This window comes from Lagopus leucura, unplaced genomic scaffold (assembly GCF_019238085.1).
Source record: "Lagopus leucura isolate 7727_CA_CO unplaced genomic scaffold, USGS_WTPT01 Super-Scaffold_100017, whole genome shotgun sequence".
In the NCBI taxonomy this organism is placed as follows: Eukaryota; Metazoa; Chordata; class Aves; order Galliformes; family Phasianidae; genus Lagopus; species Lagopus leucura.
In genome coordinates this window covers 8,143,053-8,170,089 of record NW_024962271.1, presented here as the reverse complement: position 1 = coordinate 8,170,089, position 27,037 = coordinate 8,143,053, and the positions used below count along the sequence as shown (strand labels likewise).

Below are 27,037 nucleotides of genomic sequence, written 5' to 3'. Positions count from 1 at the left end.
GTGTTGAAAGCTCTAACCTCAAACAGATGGGATGCCATTACTAAAAGGCAGGTCCTTAAAATCTATCATCATTATTAAAAGCTTGGAAACTGTTAAACCTGGGATGCTGTGTGCCCAGCTGGATTAATTAATACCCACTACTCATTGACCTTTCACTGAGAATGTGGACAATCATTCCCCTAAAGACAGATGATTCTCTCTCTTGCCTTACATTGATGCTGCATACAAGGCTTTTTGATGCAAAGGAAGAGTGGGAAAGAAAAAAACAATCTAAGTGTAGAATTGTAGTTGAAGTGTTGTTTTTTTTTTTTTTTACTTAAAGCAAAGTTTGCAGTGCATTCCAAAGATTATGAGTGACTAAGATCTCAGTGCAAAATTGCAAGCACCAGCTCATCAGCCACATCTAGCCACTCAAATACACCAGATTCTCCACAGACTTGCACAGAGCTCTGCTGGCTTCATGCAATTTCACTGATATCGTGACTCTTCCTCAGTACAATTTATGACCATTTTTTCACAAAATATGGAACTGTTCACATATACTTTGCATGTTATATTCAAGAAATCTTGAATGGACTACTGTATTTGTTGCATTAAGAGATGAAATAACCTGTGTTTAATTTTTTACCACAGGAAGCCTTTCATAGTGCTGTAATTTGGTAAAGTGTAGTCAGTAGCTAGAAGTGTATCCAGTTGTATGTAAACACTGGGAAAAAATATGAAAAAGGAACCTATGCAAGTCAATCTGAAGGGTACAAACAAATTGGAATTAGACCAGGACACCAGGGCTAATTTCCACCATCCTATAAAAAGTACACGATAACTTTAGGGATGACAAATGGTCAAAATCCCAGTGTTATGTCTTATCCAGCTGAAAGCTGACATCTCCAGCAATGCTGTCCATTAACACCATGCTGGTGAACTTGTATTGACTCCAAAGGCAGAGTACTGCCCACCAGAAAAAGGAAAAGAAAAGCTGTGTTTTCTTTTTGCTGCCTTTCCTAAGAAGTGATTTATTTCCTATGACCCTGAACTTAAAATCAAAGTGAAATCAAAGGCTAAACAGATTTGCTATGAACAAAGGCAGTCAACCAACAAAGAACTTGAGCACATGCTTAATTTTAAGTATTGTGATAGCTACACTGAACTCAAAAAAGGAAGAGTGGCTGTGCTGGGTCAAATTCCTTGGGAAGAAAGTATATAAATGCTACGTCTTTTAGTAATATTTGCCCACTCATTTATGGCTCAAAGATTTTCTTATCCAGAGATGGCATGTTGTTATTTAACAGTTTTGGATGGATTCTCTTTCCATGAACTCTTAGTTTTTTTGAATCTACGTCAAATTTTGGCATCTTTAACAGCTTCTGAAATGTTGTTCCACAACTTATTTAGTATCTCAGTGTGAAAAAACATCATTTCATTTCTTATGAACTGTCCAATTAGTTTCATTTGATACTCATTTCTTACACATAAGGAACATCCAGTCATTTTCCACTTGTCTTTTTCATAGCATTTCCAGTCCTGTAGATCTTTATCATACTATGCTTAGTTGATTCTTTCCTAGTCTGAGGACTACATTTCTTCTGTCACAGAGGCTATTCCATAAGCCTTATCACCTTTGTTACTCTTCCTTTATCCTCTCTGAAACAGTAACATTAGAATCACTCAGCACACTGAAGATAAAGAGTAAACAAGGGCTACACACAAATATTTTCTAACTCAGTTTCCTGAAATTTCTCAGTACTGTTGGGCACTAGCTGACAAATTCAGTTTAAGTCAATGGATTTGGAATCTGCTCAGTTTCAAGCATTTAACAAATAAATATAAAAATAAATAAGAAAAAAGGCAACATGGCTTTCCATAACTCAAACTACGAAATCATAAAAAGCAAAATCCTTTAAGTCTTCTAAGAATTCATAGTAAATAATTTGTTCAATTAATTACTTGACTTCTGCTCTTTTTTTCCAGATTGTTGTCCATTTGTAGCCAACTGAAACACAAAGATCAGTTAGGGTCTTTCAAAGATCAGTATGGGTAGGTCTTTCAAAGACTCCTGAAGATATCAGTGTAGTATTCTGAATCTAAATACTATTGTGAAGCTATTCAGAAGAATAAAGGTAAACAATTTATATATCAGATCCATTCTATCTTTATATGTTTTAGGCATAAAATACAAAACAAAAAGATTGACAGTCTTCAACAGAAGGCAGACTCCCAAATTTTGCCTGGATATGGCTTCATCAGTTCAATTATGACTAGATTTGACTAGTTTTGATTATGTATTGAGATATGTGATTCTTACATTCTTACACAACCAAAACTATTCCACTAATAATGAGAAAAAAACATTATATAACTACAAATTATTCCTCCTAGAAAATTTGTGCATATCTAATGTATTTTCTGAAAAAGGAAGTCAGAAGGGACAGGGTGAGGACATGCATTCCTGTACATAGAGACTCTCTACACACTCAACCTATGCAGATATGCAGTTTGAGTAATAATTTGGAAATAACATATGAAAAATAATATAATTCCTTTAGCTGCCAGTAATGCCACTGAAAACCTCTCCATGTACTGATTATCTAGAAATACAGGTAACAAATATTATATTGTCTACTTCATGCAATATAACAAGAGGAGCTATTTAAGAAGTCCTCAAAGTGAGTCTAATCTGGTTCTCCATTCAGTTATTTAATATCTCAGAAGAAACATACTGAGGCAGCAATAGAGCAGTTTTGAAAAATCTGCGAAGAAACAGACAATTGTAACGCACAGAGAAAGTGCTTTGGTTTAGGGGGATACAATGGGATAACTAAAAGATGAGAGGTTTTCTGATACTAAGTCACAGAAGGCAGGATAGCATTTATAGTTAGCATTAATAATAGAATTTATTATTTCCATGTGAGTTTTGGCTGGTACTGCATGAAGAAAGAAAATGATAAGATTTTTCAGTTCTGCCTTATTGGTCTTCTGAATGCATTCCTCATATTCGATTGCACCATCTGGTTGGCAATTTGCCTGCATGTCCTTCCTGCTTTCTTGGAAACTAAGCGTGGATGTGCTCAGGAAAGAAATGGGAGACATTGCCACTCAAAGAGTTGCATGAATCATAGAAAATCCTAAGTTGGAAAGGACCCATGAGGATACTTGAGTCCAACTCCTGGCTCCACACAGGACAACCCAAACATTAGACCATATGATAAAGAGCACTGTCCAGACACTTCTTGAACTCCAGCAAACTCAGAGCTGTAACCACTTCCCTGGAGAGTCCATTCCACTGCCCAGCCATGCTCTCAGTGAAGAACCTTTTTGTTTACCCAGCCTGAACCTCACCTGTGACAGTTCCATGCAATTCTCTTGGGTTCTATCACTGATCACCAGAGAGAGGTCAGCGTTGTACTTCCTTGCAAGGAAGCCATAAGCCATTATGATGTCTCCTTTCAGTCTCCTCTTCTCTGGGCTGAACAAACCAAGGGATTTCAGATATACTTCAGATATCTTCCCCTCTAGACTCTTTATTTTTTATTAACTTTCTGAAGTTTTATTTTTGGATATGTCTAGAAGTACTCATTCTTCATAGAGTTAGTGGCACCAATGGCACTGATCTTAATCCTCTCTCATTTTGGGAGAATGAATTAAGCATCAAGCTACTGGATAAGAAAAAGAACTATGACCACCAAAAGAAACCCAAGACCATGGCCAAGTGGTGTATTACTGAGTGGCTAGATGCAGCTGATGAGCTGGTGCTTGCAATTTTGCACAGAGATCTTAGTCACTCATAATCTTTGGAATGCACTACAAACTTTGCTTTAAGTAAAAAAATACTATGAACTAGTCCAGTTCAAAGACTAGCTTATGCCTCTCCATAAACAGCACTTATATACCCTGTTCTAGCTATAAACACTGCCTCCATTCATTGTATAAAGTGCCTAAGCTGTGAGTTGCACAACTGAGTGAGGCACTGCAGTATTCTGCCTCAGGTGGGATGCCCCTTTCCTCTCTAGAAATCTGTGCCTTTTGCTGTCTGGCATTTCCAGCCATATCACAGCACTGAAATTCATGGCAGCACACTAGCGTAGCAGCTTGCACAAGGCTCCCTGGCTGTACACATTGGCTAATGCATCATCCTCCACCTTGCTGCCTCCTTTTCTTTGCATCTTCTCTTCAGCTACTACAGTGAAATTATGTGCCACGAATCATAAGCAGAACTTATTCATTCAGTTTAGACAGTAGGAAAAACACTATGCTCTGTGAGCTGTGTGACTTACAAAAGAGACTTCATGATGGGAAGTTGAATCTGTGAGACTCAAACCTCAGCAAAGCTGTTTCTTCACCCTCTCCACAAAAATGTCTCCTTCTCATGTAACTTTACATATGACACTTGTAACATCTACTGCACATCTCCTGATCTCCCTTCTCTACTGTAGAATCAACCTCTGCCATGCTCTATCTGCTGGCTGGTGCAGAAGCAGTCTCTCCTAATTTCTGAGCGATATATGAATTAATGTCAGGTTGGGTTTTTTTTGTGTGTGTGTGTGTGTGTTTTTTTTTTTTTGTTGTTTGTTTGTTTGTTGTCCTTTTTTTTTAAACAGGAAGTGTTCCTGGTTTTTCCATTAAGACCTTACTTCTGGTTAGGCCAAAGCTGTGCAACCAGCAACAACTCCTACGTTGAACATTGTTCTGTGCAGTTGTGCCTGTAAAAGCTTCTGCAACACTGAAGGAATGCCATTGTTCAATAGGATGCAACATATACATTTATATACAGGGATTATTAAAAAAAGAAAAAGAAAAAAAAAAGTAGAGGTCCCTTAAAAACATCCCAAGTAGAAAACAACAGCTTTCAGCATTAAAAAGACAAGTTTTTACCACAGTTAATATACCCATAGTGTCTTAAATACAACCATTATTCTGCATTCCAACTATTGAGACATACTGCAGTACCCAATATGCCAGAGCACTGTAACTGTTAGTAAATGATGACTTTTTAATGGGAAACCCTGTACATGTTAAAAATATGATACTCTCCCTAATCCTGTGTAGCTGGAGACATCTTATGCAGATCATGAAGATTTAGAAACCTCTGAAAAACAGATGTGCCAAGCAACCTACTAAAAGCAAGCATATATTGAATTTATTTATTAATTTATATGGTGCCCATCTCAAAGCAGAGTCCATACAGAATAAACAAAAATTAAACCAAACTGGGCTCAGTGCCAAGAGAAATCAGCTATACCAATAAAAGTGGGGGAGTGTACAAGAAAACTATTCCAAGAAGATGTATGTGTGTCTCCAGATACTGTGCTTGGTGGACACACCACAGTATCAACCGTGGAAATAAGAGAATTACAATTTACAATAAGGATGCTAATATTTGAGAGTGGGAGAGAGTAATTTTGACAGAATTAATTTACAACTATGGAAAGCCACAGAACAGAGGCAATTACAGTGGAAGAAATACAAAGTGTTTGAGTTTGGAAAAAAGATGGAGCATATATACCATCACACAACTGCTACATGATTTCAGCTCTAACTATTGATCATATCCCATTTTATTCTCTGCTCAAAACATGTAAAGAAGAGGAAAATATTGCACATATCATGTGAAGGCTTTCTGGTGGGTATTCTCTCAAATATACATAACTCCTGTTCTGTCACTACCCTCTTTCCCATATTTTATTTATAACACATCAGGGTTTTTAGTCCTTTTTAAAATTTTGATGATTTAGATGAATAATGATGAGGTAGCTGCCTAAATACAGAGCTACTATGAAGAAATGCCTCTGAGATCTAGACAGAGGACAACAGAGAAGCACACTTCATTTTTAACAGGCGCAAAGATAAAGCCATACAATTAAAATGGCTTTTGGATGCAGCACCTCTCTTGATTCTGATTCTTATTCATGATTATGTTTGTTTTTTTTTTAATCCATACCACTCACAGGGTGAGGTTTAAACTTTTTGTTTTTTTTTTTTTCCTTAATTCTTCCTCCCGGGATAGCCCAATATCAGCCCTGTTTATGACACATGACATTTTACATTTATTCAGTGAAGCCGTTTCCAGCAATTCTCCTGCCCTCCCAGTCATCTACACAGTTTTTCAGAGTTTCTGCCATGCAATCCCCTCCTCATAAAGCTAACAACAACTTCAGCAACAGGTTCAGATTTTTCACCATGGAATAAGATTTTAAATCAGATTCAACACTCAAATTCTGATTATAGAAAATTATACCTTTTCTTTGATACCTAGTAGTTTTGATCTATTTAAGATAGATCAAGTTCTACTGAATTGTGTTACGGTGATACCACCAGAAGCATCAATGCTACTGATACTGAGCCAAGAAAAAACATAAACAGAGTTGAAGCATGAAAAAGGTATGTGTTATAAATAAACGTGGAGGATGAATAGCAATCAATAACATGTGACCTAACTGAATTAATTTTACATTGCTTATAATATAAATACAGTAAGAAATATAATTCTGGGAAAAAAAATACTTCAATATGTAATTTCTAAATACTGTTTTCAAAGTTTTTCCAATTCATTTAGCATTTTGAAAATTGCTAGCTAAATTCTGTAACAATATGATGAATTTAATTAATCTCTTACAAACATAATATAAAGGAGCACACTATTCCAGATTTCTTCTTTATTATTATTGTAAAAATCTTTCAAATTAGTAGGTAGGACAGTAAGTCAAAATCTTTGACACAACTGCATGAAGCCTTCACAAGTAACATTATTTCTGGTTCCATATATTTATACCTATATCTAAATATTCATTTCAAATTAATTTCATTAATAATGTTACATTCCAGAGAAGCAAACTTTCCTCCTGCCTCACCAGGTACAGTACCCACATACCCACATGTGCAAAGAGAATCATACACACTAAAACCATTTATTCTCACAGAAAAAAAATTTTAGCACAATACAACTTCAGCTTCTATGATTAGAAAATATTTTCCCTTTCACATTAATACAAATCTTTTACAGATTTAGATCACACTTGAATCCTGAATTGGCTTTATCAGCTGCTTATACTTCTAATTATAACACACAGTTTTCATTCGCCCTTTAAACAGCTATAGCAAATTGGGATACCATTTTCTCTCCTGGGTGCTTGCTTCCAGAAAATCACCATTTTCTGAAAGTTTCAGCCACAGAAAAAGTTCCCTAACAATCACTGTATTCAAAGCACAGTACTAACAGTGTACAGTAAACACAGACTGAGATTACACCTTAACCAAGGAAGAAAAAAGTAATGGCTAACTGCTCACTTAACAAAATTTAGTTTTATGTACCAAATCAGGTTTGTTCCTCCAGAAACACACACTGTTCTGATCATGTAGTTAGCATCATATGTCTGTAAGCATAGACAAGGGACATGAATTAAGGTTAGGAACTTAATTCTAATATTTCCTAACTTTGAAGTTACTAGCTTTGCAACTTCAAGACATTAATGAAATTCTCTCTATGCAATACTAAAGCACATATCTGTTAAACTGATTTCAGTGCCAGTGAACAAGTGATAAATCAGAAGCACACAGTCATGAAAAGCCATTCACATGCCAGCTGTGATGACTACTGTGGCATTTGCCATAGTTTACAGGTTGGAATTGCTATTTATTAACATTAATTTCACAACGTGCAACCATTTTTTAAGGCATTTTCCAGGGTCAGCTCTTGTACTAAGTAACTTAAACCTGTTTTCATATGGAGTCTGTTCAAAATCTCATTACTGAAAATGGAAACAGTTCAACTGATGTGGGTTAAAAATCAATGGATTTTGCAAGAATGTCCATATTTCAGAATGCATAAGCTACAACTCAGCAAGGTACTTGGATATGTGCATATAATTGCATACTAATGGTCCTTTGGTTATCAGTGGGAGTGCTGATATTCTTGAAATGAATCAAGCACACCTATAATGCCAAGTAGGAATTCACACAAATTTACAGAAAAGAAAGAGGAGAGGAAAGGTTAGACATGTGATAAGCAATGCATCTGTTATTTTCTTACAGGCTATACAGAAGAAGAGTATTAGAAAATGGTAAAGGAAAAGAGTTCAAGAACACATATTCAAGATGCATATAAAGCCTATAGAAAGTTTCTTATTCTATTTTCCCCAAAGGTTCAGAGAGAATTTTTCTGCTGCCAAAGCTTGCAGCTTAACAACACATGGGAATCCAACAACTTGAGAACAACTCAGCATCAGAAAGATAACGCTTGTCAGTGAAGTTCAAAGCAGTGGAATATAGAATTATTCCTTAGATTTGTCCTTTGGTTGTTTGGTGAAAAACAACAGCTGACATTTAACTCCATGCATAACACAGCTGAATTCATTTCGACCAATGACACAGCAAACGTGTCAATATAATCCACTGCATTAGAGTTGGGACCAAGTCTGTAAAACCTCATCCATGTGACTAATCTGACCAATAGAATCTAGATTAAAGGATATGCACACACACATACAGAAACAGCATTTAGGGTTTCAAACTAATCATCTTAGAGAGAGATAATGTTCGTATCAAGATCCAAACTTCTAGGGCACTCATTAGAAGCAAACTGAAAAACTCTAAGGGTTTGACCATTAGCATGCTGGCACATAACTCTCTTTGTGAAGTAATCAAGCTCTCTTTCAGAATTATACGATCATCCCTGTGTATACCATCCTAGCTCTTAAAATTTGCAAAAGCTTTCTAGCTTTTCACTTACTGCTTTTCTGGGGTTTATCAATTGCTCTTAGTTTCTTGGCACACCTCCAAACCCATCTGGCTAGTAGTATGAACCCAGCGATCTTGACATCAAAAATTCTATCTTAAAAAGCCAAATACCTTTCTTATGGTCATGAGCAGTAGAAGCTTTCAACACACCAAATCACTCTCTCCTGCAGCACACACACATAAACACACAGAAAAAAAAACATGGTCTTAGCATAGCGCACACACAAAGACCCTACTGCATTTTGTTTGCTGTCACTCTTAACCTCACTATTTTAAAACCAATGCTTCCTATATACAATAGTAATTGGAAATGGCCTTCAACAGTCTCCCAAGAACACAATCATATTATATAATGATATCTGAGAATTAGCAAGACACAGTATCACCTTGTTTATCTGTAACTAAAGGAGTATGATGAATGAGAAAGCCTGATACTAGCTAATGCCTTTCTGACCACCAAAATTCACTAAATGGATGATCCTAATTGCTTCACAGTGCTCCTGAAATACCGTATTCACAAAACTTTCCTTTTATAGTCTATATAGACAGTCCTATTTAAAAATAAAATCCATTTGCATTTACGTCAGGCCTTACTGTAATGAAATTCTATCCTTATTGTAGATATGGGCACACAAAATATGGAAGTGATGTTACAAACCAGGATTTTCACTTACATAAAATGCTGTTGTAAGGGAAATCTGACATTTTGGTGAAGTAATCAACCTTAAACTTAGTGACAGGTAGGACACTAACCTGACCACTGCCAATGTTCAGATAACATATAACTGTTTAATTGTACATAATTTCTCGTTGAACTATTTTTTTACATGATTCATAGTAATGATAAACCTTATTTAACACAGAACATGTAACTTTACTTTTTGCCTTTCTACACTGAACTGAATTTAAGGACCAAAAAAAAACATATATATGTTTTTATGTCCGAAAGTGCAAATGCTCTCTGTAGCTGAGATCCATGTTAAAAGGTGCTGTAAGCATTAATTTATTAATTGCTTTAACTGGCACAGAGAAATGAAGCACCTTGAGGTTTCCCAATTCTAATGAGATCTCCAGTGCCCAGCATTTAGCTGTCAGAACAAACTTACCATAAATTGCAGCTTGCACTTGTGACACACAGTCAGAAGCACCAGTTTTCTTGAAGATGGAACATGTTAGGGATTCCACTGCACCAGCTGTTTTGCTACTTAACCTGTTTTTCCTTGCAAGGGAGAAGGTTGCTGCTCTCCCGTGCCTTGAGCACACTTGGATCTGCAACTGCTGCATAATGAATACGCCTGTTGCTGCCAAGGTTCAGAAAACATTTGGGCACAGGTGTCGGTTCCTTGTCAGTCTCCAGGGCCAATAAATGGAATCTCTGCAATGTAAAATGAGACAATACATTCACAAAGTCATTATGTTTTCCCAGAACATGCAAAGCTCCAAAATAAATGCATTTCAAGCCTTGTAACACCCCCATGTTCATAAGGCTCATTACTGTTTTTAATTTTGCTTGCTGCTTATTTACTGTTTACTTTCTTGCTTTACTGCCCTGGTGAAATTGCTCTTAATTGATGCCTTAAATGGAAAGAAACAAAAAAAAGGAAAAAAAGAGGAACACAATTCCAGAGATGCTTGGTCCCTAACTAATCCTACCACAGACTCACTGCTGCCAAAATGGCACCATATTAAAAGGTTAAAAGAACTTCTTCCAAGTTCCTGTATCCTCTTTAATCTCTCTTGTCAATCTTTTAAAGTGGCTTTTTGGCAGTGAAAGTAGCCATCTCTGTCCTGTGACAAAATACTTTCGACAGAAGAGATGACCTTACAAGCAAAATGATGATGTCTCTCTAATGACTGCAGCTGTCTTAGCTTTATTTTCATAGGAACAAAGTCCCTCTGAGGAATGAGAAATACTACAACTTTTCTCTGCAACTAAATTTTTTATCCCCTATAACAGCAGGATTATCAGCAGACTCTCATACATTAGCTTTCCCAGGAGGCCTTCCCCCTGATTCCTTACTAATTTTTGAATAGCGCATTGCCCAAGACACAAAGCCCCACTGCCACATGTGGCACAAAAGCTCCATTTGGTTTTGTTCTTATTAATGAATCATATTCTTTTTATATTGAAAAAGCTCCACCACTCTTGAAAACCCTGCTGAATATCTGGAAGCTGCTTGAGTACCCCAGCATAACCTGAAGCCATCTCCAGTGATAATGCCACCAGCTTACATCTATTGGCTGCTCAGCCTCAGAACATTTCAACAAACCCAGTCTGTCCCACACAATTTGAGGATGCTTATCCCACACATCCTTAAATTGGCTTGAAAGAACACTTGTCTAGACTAAGTTCCATTCCAGCCAAAATTCCAGCCTTAGGACCAGGCTATTATAAAACAATCCAGAGGAATGCTATTTCTTCAGGTAATATTGTCATCCACTTCATTCCAGCCTAAGGGTCTGCTTTTGGTTGTTTAGAGCTGCAAAGAGCAACCCTTACATCACTCTGAAATTGATATAACAGAAAAAATGTCCACGATGCCCAGAATCCAACCCAGTTCATGGAGCCAGTATGAATTCAGCATTACCTTCAAACTTCAACTCATACATTATTCTCTCCCACAAAAAAATGACAGATTTTCAGATTCTCAATTTTACGCATTATCAATGGCCCTCGAAAGTACATAGCAGGGTCAGGAACAGAAGATGCCACAAAATCTGCAAAGCACAATCCAGCTGCATCCCAACATACACACAGGATGTCAAGCACTCCATTAAATACAACCCACAAGTAAAAACATAAGCAGTAAAACAGGTACATACAGCTGATGACAATAAAGAATGGTATACAGTTATTCATTTCCTTCACCAGAAAACAATCAGCAAAAAGACCAATGAAATATCAGCCATTCCTCAGCCACCATTTGGTTTATCCCACTCTAAATCCTTTTGTCTGGTGACAGCATAAATGACAAGATCAGAAACGATGGTTTCCTCAGGAACCATCAGAAGCAAAGCGAATGGAGAAGGTTTTAAGAATAGAATGATGCAAAAGCATACATACTCTGCTGTTTCAAGGAAATGTAAACATAAATGTTATTGATAAAATTAAACAGTGAATACTCTCTAAGCAGCACACAAAAAATGGATTTTTTATACCATCTCTATCCACAAATACTGGGGAAAAAAAACTTTAGGCTGTACCAGGCAGCAATTGCTGAATTACTTCTCAACATCTGAGACAGTTAGCGGAACTCACAATAATTGGGTTTTGCATATGAAATAATAATTGGCTGCTGAGGTATATTCAGCTTCATGAGACAAAACAAGAAGTTGCAGAACTGTGATTTCTTCGGCCTACCAGAGAAAAATGTCCTATCAGCCCCAACAGCGTGACTGGTTAAATGCAGAGGCACATGTGAGTTATCACACACACAATCCACACTTGTGGAAAAACCCTACAAGCCCAGGACATCTTTAATACAACAAACACTTTGGCATATTTTATGTTGACTACTAAAATAGAGATGTATCTACTGACAGTCACCACATAATTTCGAGGTGCTCTAGAATTTGTACACCCTAATATTCGTCAGTTACCTAATATTAATTCTTACATGTATCGGTATCATTTTATACAACTATAATTTATATAAACTTCAAGTAAATGAAAATTAATAAAATTGAATTCATTGGAAAATTTTGTTGTTCTAAGACTAATTTAATAAAATCTATAAAATAAGTATAATTGATATTACTAATAAAAGCTTCTTTTTGAAGTTAATTCAGAATAATTTTCTCTTTCAAAATTACAACTTCTAGTAATTTTCACAAGCAAGTCAACATTTCAATCATGCCTCATTTCTAAATATTAATCTTGTTTTAGCTGGTTTTCAAATGGATTTTAGTTCCGTGGCTTAAAGTGAAAAGTATTTCAGATTAGCTGACAAAAACAACAGTCTTTTACAAAAGCAAGCCGTTCCTTTGCAGCTTGCAAATTACTCAAGCATATTTCTTGAGAAATAAAATGCAGAGGGGCCTCTTACATGAACAAGGTTTGCTGTACAAAATAATAATGGGGCTTAAATCTGCAACCATTAAAACTAATTATTCATCAGCTATGATTTAATGGTAATGCAGGATTGCTAATAGCAGCTTTCAAAAAATTTATTTTTTTAATGGAAAGGTATAAGTATGAAAATTGTTAAAATCAAAGTCAAGATTTAAGAAATCTGTTTTGAGGGAGTACTGGCAAAAAAATCACATGCTGCACTGCTACAAACTGTGTGAGGCAGCAAACGCTATGCTTTTTAAGAACACATTTTCAGTTATTACTATAAAATCGTAATTAGATAGTAAATTACAATGTTAATATTCACTTTGAACAAATAAGTGTATGTAGTTGTAGGACTGGGCATTATTATGGTAGCGCAGGGACCTATTCGCCAAATAAGACAAAGACTTTCTTCATAAAAGTTATTCCATTTTGTAGTTTCTTCTTATGAACTTGCACGAAATGCTAGATTTTTATGTGCACTATTTGCTGAAGTCATCTTCACCAACATCAAAATCTATATTTCCCTTTGGGGAAGTGCCAAAACAAGCATTATTCTCATCTGGTTCCACTATCCAAAGAATACAAAGAAATGAAAGAATCATTTCCCCCCATACAGAGAAAAGATTATGTAAATGAAATGACAAACTCTGATCAGTTGTACAGGAACTTTAGCATTTCTTTTTTTCATGGGAGGGGAAAAAGAAGCTCTAATAGCTTACATGAATCACTACGATATACTCTAATATACTAGTGATATATTATACTCTACATGTAACTATATATATTACATATACATGTTAATATAATGTTAATAATATAATACTACAATAATATACTATAGCATACTATAATTTTTCAATAACATATATTCCCCATCTAGAATGTCAGTAATATATAAAAATAACAAGTAATTATTTAGCTTCAATTACTTCTGTGAGATTTTTCCCCTACCTTTTCCACATTCAAGAAGCAATTCATGTTGTAGTCAAAGAAGTTATTTCAGAAAATATACAAAAATAGTTTATTTCCCAGCTTGTAAAGGAGAAATGATTAAAAATACGCTACTCATTATGAAAAATCTTTTTCAATACATTTCACTTATCTACTGCTTATGCAAGCTGAAATTTTAGAAAGTGTCTGAAAAGATGTTAGAACACTGTTTAACGATGAATCTTCGTAAATTATATTATGGACACAAATTACATTTTTAATTATGATTCAGTAATCTCTAGAAGAGTGATAGACTTCACTACACATAGTAGCATGTGCATAATGTCTTGTAAGAGAAGCATAAGAAAGTATGTTCCATACACGTTTGGAATTTAAGGAATAACCACCTTCCAGTGTCAGAAACCAACTATACAGGAACCACATTCTGCACAGAAATGTGGTAGGCCTGCAACTGGACAAGTTAATTATACTTCTGGCTAAAAGCAGTCCAAACCAAAAGAGTCTGATTTTAAAATTACAGGGACTGATTGACTCTATTCATGGCTTTAGAGCATCAGGATACATGGATGAGCAAGCAGAGAGGAGGTAATGCTGCCAAAAGGTGAGTGATAAGTACATTTATCATATATACAAATTTGAATTTGTATAATCCTTCTTTGCTGTATGTCCACAAGAATTCTTTTTTGGATTATTGAAAAAATTGATGCCTATGAGCGTGCTATAGAGGTACAGTCATGAGTCTTGCAGACAGTCATCTAGTAAAAAGAGGAAAAAAACATTTCTATTGAAAAAAAATCTCAAATCACTGGTAGAGATGGCAAATAAACTAATCTTCATCAGGATACTTATAACTGCACACAAAAATTTGAGGAAGGCCAATTTATACCAATTAAACATTTGATCTGGATTGCTTACAGTAACTTTCCCATGACTTCAGTTTATCTCTGTATTTCTCTCCTTGTTGTAAACTAATTGAGAACAATACTTCATATTTCACAAAGGTTAAAGAAGCCCTCAGAGGGGAAGTAAAGTTATTATTCTCAGCTAATAGAATACTCAGTATCACTAAAGATTAATTACTACTATTTTGGGGTCTTCTTACAGACCAATAAACTGACAAGCAACGAGCACATACAGAGAAAATAAAGAGTAAAATCAGTACGCATATATTGTGGCTCTTATCACAAGATGAGCAAATAATCTCAGTTATTCCATTGTTTTCTCACAACAGTCACAATGATATTTCTCTGGGCCTAATTCTTACAAATTGCTGATATATCTTTACCTATAATATGCAAGGAAAGAGCAAGCAGGAAAATCCAAATTCTTAACTGTGTTTGTACAGTTGACTACTTGGATAACCACAATGAATGCTCTAATTCTTAAGCAAAAAGAAGGTTCGGTTTTTCTATGTTCACTGTCTGAATTGCCAGACGATTCACTGTCTAAATTGCCATGGGGTTGGTTCTGTTTAAGTAATAGCATTCAGTCTACTAGGTGTTTTTTTTGCCAAAAGGCACCACTTCTCTTACAGAGCAGTCATTTTCCTTATGGAGGTGCCATGCTAAAAATTGAGCCTACCATTTTTAATGCCACAAGGTATTACATGGAATTCCCACACTGAATTGGAACAGTTCCACGTATGAACTCAGTTTATGCATCTTGATTTATTTTTACTGCATCTCAACCTTCCAAAACATGTATTGTTTATTTGACAGACAGAATAAGGCAATTGCTGCCTGCTCCTGTGCTTCTCAGAAGTTGTAAGCAATGCCATCTGGAGCAGACTATTAGCTGGAAAGTTGCCAAGAGGCATTCCATTAGCTTCCTAGGGAAAGAGGTCTTGTGTCGTGCACAGGATAATGCTTTTTGGAGGCATGGCAACCAATGAAACAAGATCTTATGAAGCCACAAACCATTGCAGTAAATGTTAGGATTTTCAAAAACTTGCATTATTTACCATTTTCCCACCCCAAAGACAAGGAACTTTTATGACTGACACCATTTTGGCTAATATTGCGTGCATCTTGAAAGTATCACCCAAAAGACTTTACTGTACGCTGTTGACAAAAGTTAGAATAGAAACAATATTTTCAAGCTCAAGTACATCATCCTGTTACAATTGGCAATGGAAACAGATTTCTTGATATAGTTTGGCAGTGTGAAATGACAATAAGATTTCAAGCCACAAAAATGGCTGAAGGAAAAAAGCTGTTGAAGAAGAGAAATCACACATCAGCATCATGATAACATGGTGATAGAAGCTACAGTAAATACATAGACTAATATTTAGCTGACTCAATTTGCTCTTGCTAAATTAAAAAGGCAATGATCCATTCCCCCTAATTCTGGAAATATATGGCAAAACATTACATTTACCTAAAAGCCCAAGTTGACTTTAAGCACTATTTATTTCTAATTGGAAACCTCATTTCAGACTCTGGCTTTTTGTTTTGTTTTGTTTGCTTGTTTTCCTTTTCCAATACCATCATACTATGAACAGAGAATTAATCCAGATCTATCAACTGATCAGTTCCTCACAAAGCTGCCATCTTCTTGAGCAGCATCCACTTCCATAGAAGATAATAGGCTGCAAGTATTATTTTGTTGCAAGTGAAGAGTTACGGAAATTAATCATTTGTTTATTTATCGCTTTCTATTTAACCTTTGAGCTAAAAGGAAAGGGTTCATAGCCATTACCATGAAAGTACAGCTTTTCTGGATTATTTATTTATTTCCCCTGATAAAGGTCCAGTGAGAGCAGGTGCCCCAGTCTCCACCATCATCTAAAGAGGAAATAAAGTAAAAGCTGCTTCAGTCTCTGGATTGATGTGGGAAGAAATCTGTTTGGCTTCACCTTGTTAGCAAAGCAGATATATTGAAAACCAGAAGTTATTTCTGTGGATTTACACAGCAAAATAAAGTGTGGAACAACTCTGGTGAAAAAACACATTCTGTTAAAGGCATCTCAATATTCATTCATTGAGCAACTCCTTATTTCTGGACTGTCAGATTAACTAAGCCTGGCATAACTGTTAGCAATTTCCTTTCCTAAAATAAAGAAAATCACAATAGGATGTTCTAGGCATGTATGTCTGCTAGCTTTGGGCAGCACTGACATCAAACAATTTCACCTTAAGTATTAGTCCATAATTGAGCCCCAGATCCCAAATACGAACAATGAAACTATTTTCATTAAAAGCAAAATTCACTGCCAATAAAAGAAAATCTGAGTTCACGTTAAGGTACTAACTAAGGTGGAAAACACAAGACTTTGGAAATGAGGAGATACCATGATTTAGCTTGTACACATCATCTCATTTAAGGCTGATATGTCTAGATGTAGTCTTTCATGGCATTTTTCCATGCTGTAGAATATCCTGAAAGGTGGATTTTATATCAAAATCATTATGTACAATGTCCACATACTGCATCTCCACATTCTACACATTTAATAGCAATTCTCATCTTCTAAGACACACGGCTGAGTTGTTCATTAAGCAATTTTTAAAGAGTTTTATGGCCTCATGAACAATATATTTTTTTTGTGGAAGCAGACTAAATTGTTGTATGCTGTGATAATTACACCAAACTAATTGTAGGTAAAATTAGCAAGGGGTCAGACCAATTTGGTTTCACAAGAAAATATATGCTTAGCTTACACCTTAAGTGATCTTCAGAAAATTAATCAAGTAAAACTGAGTCTCCTTAAATCAACATACATCGTTTTCTGTACATTCACTGTGAAACAGGAAGTTTTAACACTGCTTTGAAAAATGTAACTTACTAAATGTTTTTTTGATTATCATTTTGGTTTAAATTACCAATTAACTTTACCCTAGAGAATCAAACAACATGAGCCTTTTCCACTTTAAGGGTACATTAAAATGATACTCAAACACAGCAGGTAGAGAGAAACATCGATAACACAAGTATGTTTTTTAAATCTCTTTTACTACCAGCTATAACATTGCTCCAATAATGGTCTCTAATATTACGATACTCACATAAAATTTCTTTAGATTTCCTGTTTCTATAGTGATACAAGTTCTCCAGACAATGTAAAGTCCATTGTGAAGCTCTTATATAGATGCCTTTGATGTTTCAAGTACATCATGGAAGTGGTGTAAAAGAAATGCAGCCGCTATTTGAGTCAGTAGTGTTACTGCTGTGCTCTCAAACTCTGCTCCAGAGGTTTAGTTCACCTTTAAAAGAGTAGACTAGGTGACCTAAGCTCCAAGCAACTAGACTGAACTCTACTTGAGCAAATTTCACACAGAAGGAGCAGTATACTCCTCAATTTTTCCTCAATTTTATCATACATAGATGATATTTTGTGATTTACAGCACAACACCTCGGATACTCAGTTACATACCAATACATATTAGCATTTCCTGAAGGCCTAGAAAACTTCTCTGTAACAGGCATTTCAATTATTTCAATTGAAGAGATTGCAAGTTGGTGCAAAACAGTTACTTTATTTTCCAGCAAGATACCGTCCCCAATAACATTTTCAGATATATGTTTATGAAGAAATTATTCTTTCAGCAATCTTATTCTGATTGCATCATGTAAAATATTAAGCATATAACACCAAGGGTAGCATTATACACATAATACTAATGTTTACAAGAGTATTTAATATGCAATGGAATGAATTGAAGCAACTTCACAAAATAAATAAATAAATAAATAGTTTAGACCAATTATTTTAATTCAAAGTCCCTCCAAAGTGTTAACTAAAATTCAGTTTTTCCCAAAACAAGATTATACATAAGTTGCTCCAAAAATAATGCCTCCTGTTTATTCCCTTGAAAAATACAACATCTACAAAGAACACAATAACACTCTTTGATAGAGCAAATTCTAAGCTACAAAACACTATTTTCCAACACAGTCACCAGCATTAGCTATGTAGTTCCTCCAGCAGAACAAAAGCCTGCATGCTGCACGTGTAATAATCAGCAAGCATTGATGAATGACGATAGGTAACACTTTTTTGCATATGGAGGTATTCAGTGACACAACTTTGCAACTTCTTGCACTTCCACATCAGACTCCATTTTGCCAGAATACACCTTTGCTGATTTGTGACATGGCAACAAAATGGAAAAGAATATCAGTGGGGAGGTTCAACCTCTACTGTCATACTACCAACATCTACCTCTGACACTGTGGGCCAGCATAAGAAAATAGGAAGTACAGCCCTCATACTTTTGAATTTTTCAATGCAAAAAAATTGTTATTTTGATCAGTTGAAGCAAATACCTGACTTCTGAGTTATTATAAAGGTACTTCCTTTGTACCTCATGGACTTAATGATAAACACTGCCAAATTTTTATTTTTGCTGACATAAAGTATTCCTTGTGGTTATGAATTAGCACAAGTACATTGTCTTTGCTGGTCAAAATACCAAAAATGTCACATTTACAGTGACCATCTTGCTGAAGGGCTGAAATAGCTCTTGTTGCTCTTATCCCTTTCATAACATTTCTGTGAATTCGGACATAGTGCTTTTTTGCCACTCATACACTTCATTGTTATTAGCAAAAGATATCAAGGCAAACAAAAGACTGAGCACTTTAGAAATGCAGACCCAAGCCTACAATGTTTTTTGCTATCTTATGGGTGCCTGTGTGCCCATTTATAAAAGATTACTTAGGGAGATAACAAGAGTTCATTTGTAGGGTAGTGGACTGGAAGCCAGGAAATGTATATGATATTGAGAAAGTCAATTGCCTGCTGGGTGTCTTTGTCTTCCCCTTATCCCATGAACTCTATGAAGCAGAGATTCTTTTAAATGAATAAATCTGAGAGGTGCCGCCTAAACTGTGGCCGTCAATGAGGCACAGCAGAGACAGATCTGTGGCAGATTCACAGAGGTCCTCTGGTGAAGCAGCCACAGTGGTGGAGGAACCCTCCACGCACTCACTCACACCTGCAGTGGCAGAGGAGAAATGAATGGTACTAGCTTGCATTACAGCAATAAGCACTAATACAAGTGAAGAGACCTGAAAACACACGTTAAATATCTCACTCTCATGCTTATCAATGTCAATGCACCTGTAATATGGATAACCCATTCCCTCACCTCGGAAGAGAAGTGTGTCACACACAAGAAATGCGTGGACACTGAAATCTGCCTCAGAACAGGCTACTTACAGCTTAAGGAGCAAAGATGATGCTACAAAGACACACAACATTTATTAAATCTTTAAACATTAGCTTCAGCAAAGTAGCTACAAGAAATGCCCTCAGAGATAGAAAATCTAAGAAAAATAGTACTGGCATCTAATTACAGCAGTAGAGTTTGCTGCTTTTATCTGTAATTGGACTGTATAGTCTTTCATTCTAATTTACTTTACATCTAAACTGTGATAATCAAGACAAGCAGAACAGAATGGCTTGTAACTGGCTATAGCACCGACACCAGTTAATGCCTAATTATAACAACTAAATTAAAGAGGGGACTGTAAAGAGGTTGACTATCAGTTTGAAGCATTTAATTCTGTGGAAAGAAATAGAGATTTTAAATCCTAAGTAAAAAAATCAATATTATGGCTCATTATATTGATATTGCTAAACAGATTAATGAAATTAAGTATTTTATGTTTTTGTTTTTAAAGAAGTTTTATCATGATGTAAAGATGGCTTCAAACAAAACAAGACCACAACAGAGAAGGAAGTTCACATTCCAGACCACTTTATAAAGCAATCTGACCTGGAAAAAAACAGTAGGTGGAATCTACTTTCCCAGGATATCTCTGAGGGTTGCAGAATATGTTACATGACTGTGGATTTACTGCAGGACTCTAAAGAAGTGTACACATGGTATAAAACAAAGAAAATCCAGGATCCCGGGAAACATTTTGGTGTAAATCTGACTTTTAATTAAAATATTTTTGAAAGTTCCAAATACAAATTAATTATCTCAGAAAGACAGGTTAACTGAAAAGAATAATGTTTCCTGTCAGAACGCGTGCAAGTAAGGAAAAGGAATTTGGAAATGCTCAGCACCAATGAGCTCTAGCTAGCATAAATTCTAAACAGACTGTTTTAGGAATTACAATGTAAATTGGCCATCTACATGTTGAACTGGGTATATAAGAATTCATCTTCTGGGATATGAAAAAGGAGCAGGAGAAATAAAAATGCTTGCAGTTAGTGCTCTTACTAACACATTCTGTAGTACTCCAGTAGTAGGTGAGTGAGTAAAGTAGTGGGAGTTCATGGTGCATGGAGCATGATTTAATCCATTCAGTATCGTTGATAGAAAACAGAAGAGAATGATAAGGGGAAAAAATGAAAACATTAAACTTATTAGACTTACAAACTTAACAAAAATAGGTATCTGCTTTCATATAAGATTCATTAGCACTTTTAGCTTCAACATTTATAGATGACCCCAAAGTTGGTGGTTCTAAAGTTCTAAGCCATGTATACTCTTCACATGCTCATCACAGAGCCCATTTGCTTCTACCGTTTTAGGAACTTTTTGCCAGCTCCTAAAGTCACTAATGCAGAGACCCAGCTCCTTCAGGAAGCAAGGCTTTTGCTGAAGGCTTTTGTCTTTGTCCAGCTTTAAGGTGCATTGACACATTTAAATTTTGTCCATTTGCAAGTAAATTTAGAAAAGAGTAGAAGTCCTTCTAATTTCTGTTCTGAGTTTTCATGAAATTCATCATGTCCATAGAGCAGAATGTCCTCACTTGGTACGATGCACAAACCAGGTAACATTGCAGCTGGTTCAGTGTGACCTGCACAAGTCATCCAATCAACCTGAGAGTCACTCCACAGTCCTCACAGCAGGAGGGTCCCTGTGGGGGTCATTGCCAAGATAGGCTATTCCCATACAGCACAGTAAAAAGGAGCTGCAATATACGCTTTGTCACCAAAGTGCTAACTGACTGGCTATCATGATATGCTACTCTGAAATAAAACATATTGTGACTGCTAGATCAGAAAACACAATGTTCTTAGCACTGATGTTTCTGATAAGTTGGATACTGAAAAAGAAAGGTATTGGTGCTCTTCACTGCTCCTCCACATTATGAATTCTTGCTTCGAATAGAAGTGCAACAATTGAAGTTTTTTATATCTTAAGTCCCTGTTGCTCCTTTTTTAATTATTAGCAGGCAGATAGAAGGAATTTTCATCTTTTCTTGCTTGTACACAAACTGTAGAAGTACTGAGATAGAATTCCCAGCATTTCATATACAAATTAAAAAAAAAAAAAAACAAAATGTGTACACCCTCAAATTGTACATTGTTGATCGATAACCTGCCATGTTTTAAGTATGCCACCAACCACCTTCCTGCACATCAGATACCCAAATGCAGAAGAGCCACTTCCTTCAAGTGACAAAGGCTGAAAACATTCCAAAAAAATTTTACATGAGATGTGCTATGCAGTAGTAATAACTTTATCCATGCATCATCTTGTAAAATTCAAAAACATTTTATAAATGAGGAAAGGGCCTCAGGACAGCATCTATAACAGATATTTTAATGACCCTAAGATGAAGACAAGTTCAAAGTAATCCTGAGCCCCAGGTCTGCAACCAAACTCAAACTCTAAGTAGTTGCAGCTCTGAACACTGGCCTGCGTTTCCAAGTCCTGGATGATCTCTATTGCATTTAATTACTATCAGCAAAGATAAAAAGAATATTCATATTTGATGTTAATAGAGCCTCTTAAAAAAACTACAAATGCTATCAATGTTCATAGATACTAGTGGGTTTGGGTGCTATAGCAGTAAGAGTGACCGATCATGTAAAGTGATATGTCAAAATGGTAAAAACAAAAGGGAAAAAAATCTGCTATGAAGTTAGATGCTCTTTTTTTCCCTCCTCCCCTCCACCCCAATTTCGTTTCTGACTGCACCTGCAGAATTCCATATCAAGCACAGATGAAAAGAGTGAATGGAATCTCATCCAAATTTATTAATGAAGATAGTCCCCAGGTGAATAGTAATACTATCCATCTTTTACAGGCAGGCAGATACAACAGTTTAAATTACTCAGAAAGAGTGGTTTAAAGACTCTGCCAGATTAAAGGTTTATTAGATTATGATATAGGCCTGGAAGCAAGCACCAGCCATTTCACACACCTGAAAAAGCAAATGTGAAAGTACATCTATAAATTTGGAATGCAACTTCCTTTCTTCAGTGTCCAAACAAAACACAACAAAACAAAACAAAAGATTCACCACCATACTGAGTACCTGAGACATTTACACCATTGCTCTCGCATTTTTAAGAGCTCATAAATACGCCCCCTACCTACAGAGCCCCTAATTTGAAGATAAATATTTCTTTGAGAGCAAGCGAAGCAAACAGAAGCAGAGGATTCCTGCCAAGTCTGCAGACCCGTATTTGCAACTTAAATCATTCAAAGAAAAAGGTGTTCCTCATGGAATTGAAACATAAATGACAGACATCCTGAACTGTCACACCTGCTCTCCTGCTGCAAGATTCAAACCCTAAAGTGTCCAAGCCCACAAATCCTCTGCTCATTTAAACCCAGAGATGCAGACTATGCACATAGTTCCAGGACTAGAACATAAATGTAAGGGAAAAGCTTTTTTGGTTGTTTTAAAACAAAGCTAGAAACTGCTGCCTGAACAGTTCCGAAGATTCCACCTCTTAAAACATACAATGTACAGAAAGTTTACACCTCCCAGTGCTGCAGCAGCATCAGGAGTACCCGCATTCTCTTTAAAAACATGTAATCAGATCCTTCAACTATAACAAAGTGACTACCTCCTTCATTTTAGGAAAAGACACAAGTTATTTGACAGTCAACAGCATTGCACACTGCAAGATCTGTGCCAGCGCAATATCATCTTCATACATACAGTACATACCTTCAGAACCAGAAGTGACAGCATACTTTGTAAGCCCAGGATGACAATGGAACTACAGAGAAAGGTTTGCTTTGACTGCATGCCACCTTTGACTGGATGCCATTTTCTTATGTTTTTACCTGAACTTTCGTAATTTTTTCACTGGCAAGAAAAAAAAATGAATTTTTTTGCTTAGATTCACGGTATCTTCTGTGATGTGTGTTTTCATTCCCTATAATATTTCACATGATGTAACATTTATCAAAAATTCATCATGAAGTTTGGTCTGAAAAGACATTCTCTGCAGACACTTTTAAATCCATTTCCAGAATACGTAATTCAGTTTTGGCTTTCTCAAATTGCAAATCCTTCACTGACACCAAGAACACTCAGAAGTTCAGCATAAGATATAGCAAACATTCCATATTCTTGTCCCTCAGCACAGAAGTATGCTGAAGTTCTTGTGAAATAAAAAATAATAATAAATAATAGAGATTCAAGAATAGTAGTTATGGACAGCTTACTGGCTCTGAACAAGACAAAACAAAATGTATTCTATTATCATGAAAGGCTTTTTGATTAGAGGCTAAGTTTTGTTATAGACCTGTAAAGTAGATAAAAATAGGATTTTGACCCAGTTTTTTGCATCAAAACAATTTTGTATGTCATTAAATGGAATTAAAGTGTGGCAGCAGAGGTCAATGCTGCTATGTGCTCCAGCGCTAAAACACACAAAACATGTCATCACTTGGTGACTGGCAGAGCAAGCATTAAATTCAGGTGAAATTCTTAACTAAATATTCATATGTGGGTAAATTGGGGCATACTGTACCAGACATTTGCTCAAGAAACACCACCACCCCTGTGTGTATGTTACATAAAACATCTCACATTGTATGTAAGAATATAGATCACTATAGATAAAGGTCACTCCCACACCTTTAAACTACATTTAAACAGAGACAAAAAGATATCAGGTGGCAAAAGAAGGGAAGATAATGTGAAAAAGAAAAAAAAACAGTTTTCTTTTTGATAAAAGTTACATACAAAAATCAAACAATTCCCCTTGGCACTAGCTATTGCCACAAGTAAAATGACTACAAAAAAGAAAAACCGTGCTTTTAATACATGTAACATTACAACACAATCCTTCCAGATGTGCAGCAAAAATAATTTGAAAAATGCATCATAAATGTAATTCATTCAAAAGTTTTAACAAGGCACAGCATCATTTTCATTGTATTTCCAACCTCTGTTATTAAATATAACCAGAAAATAGCAGTAAAAATTAACCTAAAGCTTAACGGCTTATGTAAGAATGCTCTAATAAAAATGTTGCTGAGGTTACTGAACTGTACAATTAAACCCCTCCCACAAAATACTTTTCAGACTAATTTCATCTAAAGCTTATTCAGCAAACCAAAATGCCAATGCATTTCTTCAATTTCCACTTCTTTGAACCTGTTAATGTATGAATAAAAAAAGATTTATTTGTGTTATTAGCCACATATAACCCTCTTGTCTAAAAAGTAGCCTCAAATACAGAATTTCTGAGATACACATGAACCTACAAAATATCTAAAAGAACACTTTGATTTTCTTCTGCGAGCTATGTTTGATTTACATCAATTAGATCTTTCACATAAGGTATCATATAACAGGAAGGCTAATAACCCAGAAATAACCTCATTAAAAAAGACAGCATATCGGTCTAAGCAGAATGAACTCTAAGCAGAAAAATTAGTGACCTGGAAAGTAGCAGGAAGAGGTAATAGCAATACAGAGAAAAAATACATTCCCATTAGCTAGTCAAAAGTAGAAATCACCACCAATAAAGTAAAAATACAACAGAAGCATAAGGAGAATGTTCTAAAATATTTTTCTCTTTTGAAATTCTGTAACATAGAATGTATTTCCTCAAACTAAGGCACTGTCTAAAATTATTTCATTATTATTAGTTATTCCATGTAGTTTTTCTTTGTTTTTTCTTTTTTCTTTTCCTTTTCTTTTTTTTTTTTTTTTTTTTTTTTTTTTTTAAGGGCTTAAAACAGTCCTTGGCAGAATATTATTTAGCATTTATATTAAATTAGCAGTCTATGATTCCAAAATCTTTTAAAATAACTCTTAATAACATATTGACAAGATTTTCAGATTTAGATTTGGGAAATGTTTTCAAAAAAGAAGACACTTTTTCTTACTTCCTGTTTTTAATGCATTGTTAGATATGGAGCCAATTCAGATTAAATCTGTCAGTGTAAACGATAACAAGTACTGAAATCCCCAGCACAGTACAAAGTTTATCTTGGTTTTATCTGGCAAATTACCATATTTTACTTTCATTTCCAAACCCAATAATCATAATTTTTAATCCACATTACTAAAAAAGACAACAGCATTTCCACCAGATTAGCCCTCTTTTAGGCACCCATCTTTGAACCAATGATGCGTCAGCATCATTTTATCTAAGCTACATTTGGAGTACTTTGTTCCCTATGTCTGTAGACCACGACTGTTCATTTTTTCTTCATTGCCTTCAGATCTACGGCAATCTGTGGCCAATGTTTTCATTCACTGGGTACTTGCTAAAATAAATTATAGTATATATAGCTTAAAATCCATACAGAGAGAAGAGAGAAGGGAGATAATCTGTCCAAAGGCACCCTGTAAATGAACAGAGACACAGGGACACAAGTTCCACACATCCACTCTTACATGAGCTTTCTCCAGCAACAATGGCTGTTGTTACAGATGCTGCTATCATTCTGCTGAAGTGAGCTTGTATGCATATCACTTAGCACACAAGGCATATCAGAAACCATGTTTTGAGAAATTCATATTTGCAAAACTACAAAAGCTAGCGCTGTCAGAGGTAAAACATCCTCACTCTATGAACAGTGACCTTTCTGAGGAAAAAAAAAAAAAAACACAAAGAACAACCAAAAAAATAGATACATTGCCAAACAGTGATCAACTTTGAGGCAAAAAATAGAGTGTGAGATAGCAAATTTCTTGCTCCTAAAACCAAACTCCTGATCACTATTTTTGGAGAGATCTGCGAGAAATGTAGAGATTTTTTTGGACATCATAAAAGTTAACATGCAATGGGCACTTCATTCCCCCATATGATTTTTGAAGAAGATGTGGCTACTTTTAATTTATTAGAGAGCAGATTTCAAAAACTTTTTTATTACAGAGGTAGAAAGAGGAGCTATTTTTCCATAAAATATATGTAAATATAATTTATGAAAGACACAAATATTGCTGAAGGGAGGATAAATTGTTTCAGAACTTTATGTTCATAAAAGCAAGGAAAAAGTACATATTGCTTCAATACTTTTTCTTTCACATGTTGATCTCTCTCTCAGGTGACTGGAAGATATTCTCTGTATTCTGCTCACCCTATAAGTACAGTATGTTTACTGAAAGCAACTGTATGAAACTGCTAAAGGAAA

At 35.6% G+C, this 27,037-nt stretch overlaps 1 long non-coding RNA gene across 4 annotated transcripts in view; it reads right to left on the bottom strand.

The window, feature by feature from the left end:
- LOC122183175 overlaps positions 1–27,037 on the bottom strand; it is a 368,354-nt gene that overhangs the window by 174,661 nt on the left and 166,656 nt on the right. For all 4 annotated transcript variants that reach the window (XR_006180127.1, XR_006180126.1, XR_006180128.1 and 1 more), the window contains one exon: positions 9,837–10,105. This is a non-coding gene — a long non-coding RNA (uncharacterized LOC122183175). The remainder of the gene's footprint in view (positions 1–9,836; positions 10,106–27,037) is intronic.